Source organism: Triticum aestivum, chromosome 6B (genome assembly GCF_018294505.1).
Source record: "Triticum aestivum cultivar Chinese Spring chromosome 6B, IWGSC CS RefSeq v2.1, whole genome shotgun sequence".
Lineage (NCBI taxonomy): Eukaryota > Viridiplantae > Streptophyta > Magnoliopsida > Poales > Poaceae > Triticum > Triticum aestivum.
Window position 1 is genome coordinate 296840698 of NC_057810.1, and position 9170 is coordinate 296849867.

Here is a 9170-nt window from a genome sequence, read left to right on the forward strand (position 1 = left end):
CGGGATCGGGCGGGGGCCGATCCGGATCGGCGCGAGGGGGAGAAAGGGGATCGGGGGGAGGAGTGGTTGCGGCTAGGGTTGCGGGGGGGGGATAAGGAGAGGAGTGGGGTTTGCCGGTTGGGCCTTTGGCCGGTTGGGCCGGCCTGTTCGGGCGGCGGAGGCCAGCTGGGCCACTTGGCCCAGCGGGGGGGGGGGGGGCTGTTGTTTTTTTTTCTTTTTTTTTAAATTTATTTTCCTTTCTGTTTTAATCAATTTAAAATATTTATGCATTTTATAAAAATGTGTTTACTTCACCATAATTACCTTTGTAATATTTGACAACCACCGAACAATTTTATTTTAAAATTTGAAAACTTTTATTGTTTTCATCAATTTGAATTTTGAATTTGAACGGTTTCGAATTATTGCGGGGATAGCAACAGTAATCGGGATGACGTGCCATGATTAGCGTGGGATTACTGTAGCAAGATTATCCGGGCGTTACAAATCTCCTCCACTACAAGAAATCTCGTCCCGAGATTTTAGGAGGTAGAAGGAAACAGTGCGAGGTATTCATCACGCAGGCGATCCTCGCGTTCCCAGGTGGCTTCGTCTTCAGAGTGATTCGACCACTGGACCTTGAGGAACTTGATCGCCTTCTGGCGTGTGCGGCGTTCAGCTTGGTCGAGAATGCGGACCGGATGCTCTTTATAGGAGAGGTCCTGTTGCAATTCGAGCACTTCATGATCCACAGCTCGGATTGGGTCCTTGAAGCAACGGCGGAGTTGCGACACATGGAACACATCGTGAACCTGAGAAAGGTTCGGCGGAAGCTCCAATTGATATGCCACTTTTCCACGCCTTTCCAGAATAGTGAATGGGCCAATATAGCGAGGAGCTAGCTTGCCCTTGATCCCGAAGCGGTGAGCACCCTTCATTGGTGTAACTCGAAGATAGGCCTTTTCGCTAGGTTGATAGACCATGTCTTTATGATGACGGTCATAATTACTCTTTTGGCGTGACTGAGCAGTCTTGAGATTCTCGCGAATAATGCGGACTTGCTCTTCGGCATGTTGGATAATATCCGGACCAAAGAGTGGACGTTCCCCAGTTTCTGACCAGTTCAGAGGGGTTCGGCACTTTCGTCCATATAACACTTCGAAGGGGGCCATCTTCAGACTAGCCTGATAGCTATTATTATAAGAGAACTCAGCATACGGAAGAGATTCCTCCCATTTCTTGCCGAAGGAAATAACACAAGCTCGAAGCATGTCTTCGAGAACTTGATTGACACGTTCAACTTGCCCTTGTGACTGAGGATGAAAAGCAGTGCTGAAAGACAGATGAGTGCCCATAGCTTCTTGGAAACTCGCCCAGAATCTTGAAGTGAATAAACTGCCACGGTCTGAACTGATAACCAGTGGAATACCGTGAAGCGAAACAATTCTGGACATGTAGAGAGTTGCAAGCTGACTAGCAGTGATCGTTTCTTTGACCGCTAGAAAATGTGCAACCTTAGAAAGTCGGTCAATGACGACAAGAATAGCATCATTACCCTTTTGCGATTTGGGAAATCCAGTAACGAAGTCCATCTCGACATGGTCCCATTTCCATTCGGGAATAGATATAGGTTGCAGAGTTCCAGCAGGCCTTTGATGTTCTGCTTTGATACGACGGCAAACGTCACATTCAGCAACATAACAAGCAATGTCTTGCTTCATGTTAGACCACCAGAATCTCTGGCGGATGTCTTGGTACATCTTTGTACTACCAGGATGGATACATAGAGGCGTATCATGAGCTTCTTTCATAACCTCCTGAGTCATATTCAGGTTTTCCTTCTTACACGGCACCACTAGGCGGCCTTTGAAGTACAAGGCGCCATCATCAGTAATAGTGAAGGATGAGGGACTTCCTTCTTTGAGGTCTTGCTTAATCTTGTAGACTTCAGAGTCAAATCCCTGCATTGTCTTTATGGTGCCCACGAGATCGGGTTCAACAGCCAGGGTATAGAGGGAACCCTGGGAAACAACACGGAGATTCATCTTGCGGAACTCCGGAGGAGGGGGAGCGAGTGCACCCGGAGGAACAATATGGAGGTTTAGCTTTCTGAATTCTTCAACAAGTGAGGGCTGAACTTTGTGAACCTGGAGGTGGTTGCAGTAAGACTTGCGGCTCAAGGCATCAGCCATTACATTAGCCTTGCCTGGTGTATAGGAAATACCCAAATCAAAGTCTGCAACAGTCTCCATCCATCTCTGCTGACGGAGGTTCAGGTCTGGCTGAGTAAACAGATACTTCAGACTTTGGTGGTCAGTGAAGATCTCGCAGCGATTACCGAGTAGGTAATGTCGCCACTGTTTTAGCGCATGAATGACAGCAGCAAGTTCGAGGTCGTGAACTGGGTAGTTCTCTTCGTGAGGGCGCAATTGCCGAGAGGCATAAGCAACCACTTTGCGCTCTTGCATTAGGACACAGCCTAGTCCTTGACGGGAAGCGTCGCAGTAAATGACAAAGTCCTTCTTAGTATCAGGAGGAGCTAGTACTGGGGCAGAAGTTAACTTGTCCTTGAGTGCCTGGAAACTTTCCTGACATTTATCTGTCCATTGGAACTTGACGCCCTTATGCAATAGGTTAGTCAGAGGCCTGGCAATCTTGGAGAAGTTCTCGACGAATCGACGGCAGTAGCTGGCGAGACCGAGAAAACTTCTGACTTGCTTAACGTTCTTCGGAGGAGTCCAATCGAGAATAGCCTGAACTCGTTCAGGGTTGACGGCAATACCACCCTTAGAGATGACATGCCCAAGATAGGTTACTTCGGGAAGCCAGAATTCACATTTGGAGAACTTGGCATAAAGTTGATGCTCTCGTAGCTTTTCCAGCACGAGGCGAAGATGTTCAGCATGTTCCTCTTCATTCTTGGAAAATACCAGAATATCATCCAGATAAACCACGACGAACTTGTCGAGGTAATCCATGAATATATAGTTCATCAGGCGAGAGAAGGTGGCTGGAGCATTGGTTAAGCCGAAAGACATGACGGTGTACTCGTACGAACCATAACGAGTCACAAAGGCGGTCTTGGGGATATCTTCCTCACGAACACGGATCTGGTGGTAACCCAACCTCAAGTCGAGTTTAGAGAACACTGATGATCCAGCCAATTGATCATACAGATCATTGATCCGAGGAAGAGGATACTTATTCTGAATGGTAGCTTGATTTATAGGACGGTAGTCTTGGACCAATCGGTTTGTCCCATCTTTCTTCTTGACAAAGAGAGAAGGTGCTCCCCAAGGAGAGCAACTTGGGCGAATGAAACCACTTCGAAGAGATTTATCGATTTCCTCCTTAAGCTCAAGGAGTTCATGCGGCGGCATCTTGTAGGGTCGCTTGGCTATAGGAGTGGTGCCTGGTTTCAAGTCGATGACGAATTCGACAGCTCTAGCAGGGGGAATCCCTGGGAGTTCTTCAGGAAAGACGTCTAAGAATTCACGCACGACGGGAATGTTTTCAATGCCCTCGAGAGGTGTAGCGTTCAATGCATTTAAGGCATAAAGCTTGGCCTCGACATTCCGAACCAGATGAGCATCGTAGCTAATTATTTCATCAGAAGGGTGTAGCAGATGGACGGTCTTGGTGGCGCAAACGATAGAAGCAGTATGCGCCTTTAACCAATCCATTCCCAGAATGAGATCAATGCTACAGGACTTCAGTACGATGGGAGAGACAAGGAATTCCAGTCCTTCGATTTCTACAGGGACGTCGTTGCAAATCATGGAGGTTCGACATTGGCCCGCAGGGGTGTGCACTAATAGTGAAGCATTCATGTCCTCACATTTAATGTCGTGCAAGCATGCAAAATCTTCTGACATGAATGAATGCGATGCACCTGTATCGAATAAAACAGATGCTGGTACTGAATTTACGAGGAGTGTACCCATCACAATAGCAGGCTGGTCTTGAGCTTCATTCAGATCAATGTGGTTGGCATGAACACGGCCATAAGACTTGGCATTGTTGTTGCGGGCCTGGTTGTTCCCACGGCCAGTTGCTGGAAGGGCCAGTTGATTCTGTTTCTGGTTGCATTCCCTAGCACGGTGCCCTGGTTGTCCGCACCTGAAGCACAACCCATTCTCGGGGGTAGGAACAGGAGCTTGGGGTGGTGGAGCTGGAAGCCTCGGCTGCCTAGTTGGAGCAGCCGGCAGACGAGGTGCAGCATAAGACTGCCTTGGTGCAGGTGCAGTTGGACGGTACATGCTGTTCGGGATCCATATCTTACGCTTCTGTGAGGGCGGGCCCGAAGATGAGCCCGTGTCACGGTTGCGCCTTTGAGAGCTCTGGTGTTCTTGCAGACCAGTCTCGACATTGATGGCCTTGTTCACCAAGGTGGCGAAATCGGCAAAGTCATGCACTAGAAGTGTGAGCTTGATGTCAGCTTGAAGGCCTTCACGGAACTTCTCCTGTCTGCGAGCATCAGTTGCAATGTCTTCTTCAGCATAGCAGGATAAGTCCAGAAACTCTTGCTGATAAGCTTCAACAGTCTTGTTGCCTTGGGTGAGGTTGCGAAACTCACGCTTCTTCCGGTCCATGACTCCTTGTGGGATGAAGCGGGCACGGAAAGCAGCCTGGAAGTCTGGCCAGGTGATGATTGTCCCAACTGGCAGAGTACGCCTGTGGCTGTCCCACCATTGCGCTGCGGGTCCCTTCAGGAAGAAGGAAGCAAAAGTGACATAGCTGGCAGGGGCTACATCAGCGGACTCCATCTCATAGGTGATGTCACGGAGCCAGTCATCAGCATCCAGCGGCTGGGTTGAGCTGCGGTACACACTTGGGTTGAGGCGTATGAAATCCTGCAGAGTTGTTGTGTTTGGATGCTGGTTCATATTGGGGCGAGGAAACTGAGCCATCATGTTTTCCATGAACTGGCGATTCATCTCAAGCTGTTGGATCATACCAGCCATGTACTCAGGCGGTGGTGGGAAGTTGCCACCGCGACCACGACCAGCTGGTCTAACCATCCTGCTAATATATAACAGGGGTAGTTCAGTATTGAGAAATTTGCATAGACAAGAGTCATTCATGATGAAACATGCATAATGAAAGGAGCACGACAGATACCACATAGATAGTCGGCATAACTTACAAAAGGGGTCGGACATAGAGTTCAGTACACAGAGTTCCGTACATAGACTAAGTCATCATAGGTGGCACGCAGGCTCGCGAGTGCATCTAAGACTAATGAGCAAGACTACATCAGTCCCAGGAGGTACTGTGAAGGTAGCTGTAACCTGACAGCTGGTAGTGAGGCAACGGATAGTCCTCCACGTCAGTGGCCTGGGGGCCGCGGATACTCTGGTGTAGAACCCGACGCTCAGGTGGCAGAAGAGGACCAAGTGCGGGAGAGTAGCCTCCTACCTCTGGCCATCCGACACCGTGGGGCATCACGGTCCTGGCTGGGTAGATCGCAGAACGCGGCAGCTGTCCAGACCGGACAAAGGGGTGCAACCGCGTCAGAGCCCTGTAAAGGTGCTGACGAGTGGTGTACAACTCGTGGCGAAGAGCTCTGTTAGCTCGGTCCAGCCCATCAGCATGCAGAACCAGGCGCTGATGGTGGAAAGGCTCTCGGGTGACGGTGGAGTAGGCGGCGGTGTAGTATCCCTCCGCACCAACGTCAGATGCGATAGGAATGTGCCTGAAAGGGGAAGTGTCCAATGCCTGATACTCTCCACGAAGACGTGTCAGAGCAGCATGAGCCGCATCGTGGACTGCCATCTCGATGGTCACTCCAACACCATGAGCGGTGTGCAGCACGGTAGTGGACTCATACTCCCGAGAGTAGAGGTGGACGATGGCACGGTACTGCTCCTGGTTAAAGTCCTGGTACTCCTCGTAGACGGTGTACTCAGGGTGCCAGCGATAACCCAGATAGGTCATCATATCAGCTAGCACAGCAGGTGATCCTGAGGCACCAATGGCCGCAGTGTGGCGCACGACCTGCCTCGCGGGTTCCATCTGAAAACAAAGATGTTTCAATGGAGTCAAATGACAACATGGGCACTATTCAAAATGCTATCCTACAGAATAACTATGGCTTATCCAACTTTGGGGTGAACGTGGTAACGGGATCCTAATGTCAGAGTTAGTAATTTCGTTTAACCCGAGTAGAAAAGAGTTCAGAGTCCCAGAATAAAGGTCGAGGAGTAAAAGATCCTAGTACCACCCAATGGCGACGTGGGCCCGTAAGGCACACAGCCAAGTTAGCAAAAGTTTTTGTAATGTCTAGACTCGACTTCGGCCAAGGAGTGTGGAAGGGGGATTCCTACAGGCAGTCGGCTCTGATACCAACTTATGACGCCCCCGATTCAATCGTACACTAATCATGCACGCAAATGTGTACGATCAAGATCAGGGACTCACGGGAAGATATCACAACACAACTCTACAAATAAAATAAGTCATACAAGCATCATAATACAAGCCAGGGGCCTCGAGGGCTCGAATACAAGTGCTCGATCATAGACGAGTCAGCGGAAGCAACAATATCTGAGTACAGACATAAGTTAAACAAGTATGCCTTAAGAAGGCTAGCACAAACTGGGATACAGATCGAAAGAGGCGCAGGCCTCCTGCCTGGGATCCTCCTAAACTACTCCTGGTCGTCATCAGCGGGCAGCACGTAGTAGTAGGCACCTCCGGTGTAGTAGGGGTCGTCGTCGACGGTGGCGTCTGGCTCCTGGACTCCAGCATCTGGTTGCGACAACCAGAAAGAAAGGAAAGGGGAAAAAGGGGGGAGAAAGCAACCGTGAGTACTCATCCAAAGTACTCGCAAGCAAGGAACTACACTACATATGCATGGTTATATGTGTAAGGAGGCCATATCAGTGGACTGAACTGCAGAATGCCAGAATAAGAGGGGGATAACTAATCCTGTCGAAGACTACGCTTCTCGCAGCCACCGTCTTGCATCAAGTAGAAGAGAGTAGATTGAAGTCCTCCAAGTAGCATCTCCAAAAGCATCACATAGCATAATCCTACCCGGCGATCCCCTCCTCATATCCCTGAGGTAGAGCGACCACCGGTTGTATCTGGCACTTGGAAGGGTGTGTTTTATTAAGTATCCGGTTCTAGTTGTCATAAGGTCAAGGTACAACTCCAAGTCGTCCTATTACCGAAGATCACGGCTATTCGAATAGATTAACTTCCCTGCAGGGGTGCACCACATAACCCAACACGCTTGATCCCATTTGGCCGGACACACTTTCCTGGGTCATGCCCGGTCTCGGAAGATCAACACGTCGCAGCCCCACCTAGGCAAAACAGAGAGGCCAGCACGCCGGTCTAAACCTAAGCGCGCAGGGGTCTGGGCCCATCGCCCTGAGCACACATGCACGTTGCGTGGGCGGCCGAAAGCAGACCTAGCCTAGTGGCGTTCCAGTCCAATTCGGCGCGCGCCGCTCCGTCGCTGACGTCTGAAGTGCTTCGGCTGATACCACGACGTCGGGATACCCATAACTACTCCCACGTAGATGGTTAGTGCGTATAGGCTCGTAGCCAGACTCAGATCAAATACCAAGATCTCGTTAAGCGTGTTAAGTGTCCGCGAACGCCGAACAGGGCCAGGCCCACCTCTCTCCTAGGCGGTCTCAACCTGCCCTGTCGCTCCGCCACAAAGATCCACACAGAGGGCCGTCGGGACAAAGGTCCTTTCAGCCCCCAATCCGTGAATCACTCGCGGGTACTCTTCGAGCTGACCCGACTTTAGTCACCATCTGTATAGTATGTATGTATGTATAGTATATACCCGTGATCACCTCCCAGGTGATCACGACCCAATAGTATAGCAAGGCAGACTGACAAGAATGTAGGGCCAATAATGATAAACTAGCATCCTATACTAAGCATTTAGGATTGCAGGTAAGGTATCAACAGGTGTAGCAACAATGTCAGGCTATGCATCAGAATAGGATCAACGGAAAGCAGTAACATGCTACACTACTCTAATGCAAGCAGTATAGAGTAGAATAGGCGATATCTAGTGATCAAGGGGGGGGCTTGCCTGGTTGCTCTGGCAAGAGAGAGGGGTCGTCAACTCCGTAGTCGAACTGTGCAGCAGCAGCGTCGGTCTCGTAGTCTACCGGAGAGAAGAGGGGGAAGAAACAATGAATACCATGCAAACAAATGCATATCGATGCATGACATGACAAGTAACGATGCTAGGTGTGCCCAATCGCGGTAGTAGGTGATACCGACGAAAGGGGGAAACATCCGGGAAAGTATTCCCGGTGTTTCGCGTTTTCGGACTGATGAACCGGAGGGGAAAAGTTGCGAGTCCGATAGGTTAGGGGTGTGTGGCGGACGAACGGACTGCGTATCCGGAATCGTCTCGTCGTTCTGAGCAACTTTCATGTTGAAAATATTTTAATCCGAGTTACGGATTAAAAGATATGATTTTTAAAAGATTTTAACAATTTTGGAATTTAATTATTTATTTAATTAATTCGAAAAAAAGTATTTATGACGTCAGCATGATGTCATGCTGACGTCAGCAGTCAACAGGGGTTGACTGAGTCAACCCTGACATGTGGGTCCAGTGGGACCCACCTGTCATTCTATATTTAAGTTAATTAGGGTTTAGGTTAATCTAATTACAGTTTAATTAAACTGTACTAGTTAATTAATTTAATTAAACCGGATTAATTAACTTAATTAATTAATTAATTAATTAATAATTTTACTAAATCATTTTAATTTTATTAATTATATTTATTGTTTTTATTTATTTTATTATTTATTATTTATTTATTTATTTTATTTTTATTATTATCATTTTTTTATATAAAACCATTCTGGGCGTGGGGCCCCCATGTCATTGGCCCCAGGGGGCCTTGCGGTTTTCGGGCGCATGGCCGCGCGGTTGTCGCCCGAACGGGCGCGGGCGCAACGGTGCCAAGCACCCGCTCTTTCGGGCGCACCACAGGGGCGGGCGGAGCCGGCAGATCGCCGGAGCAGGGGGGTTGGTGACCACGGCGGGGCTCGCCGGGCGCCAACCGGGCGAAGGACGGGGATTGCGACGGCGCACGGAACAGGGGCGGACGGAGGGAGGAGCGGCCTCGGCAGGGGCGCCGCTGTGAGCGCGGCCGAGGCGCGGGCCCGGCGCGTCGAGCGCGCACGCGGGCGCAGGCCGATGG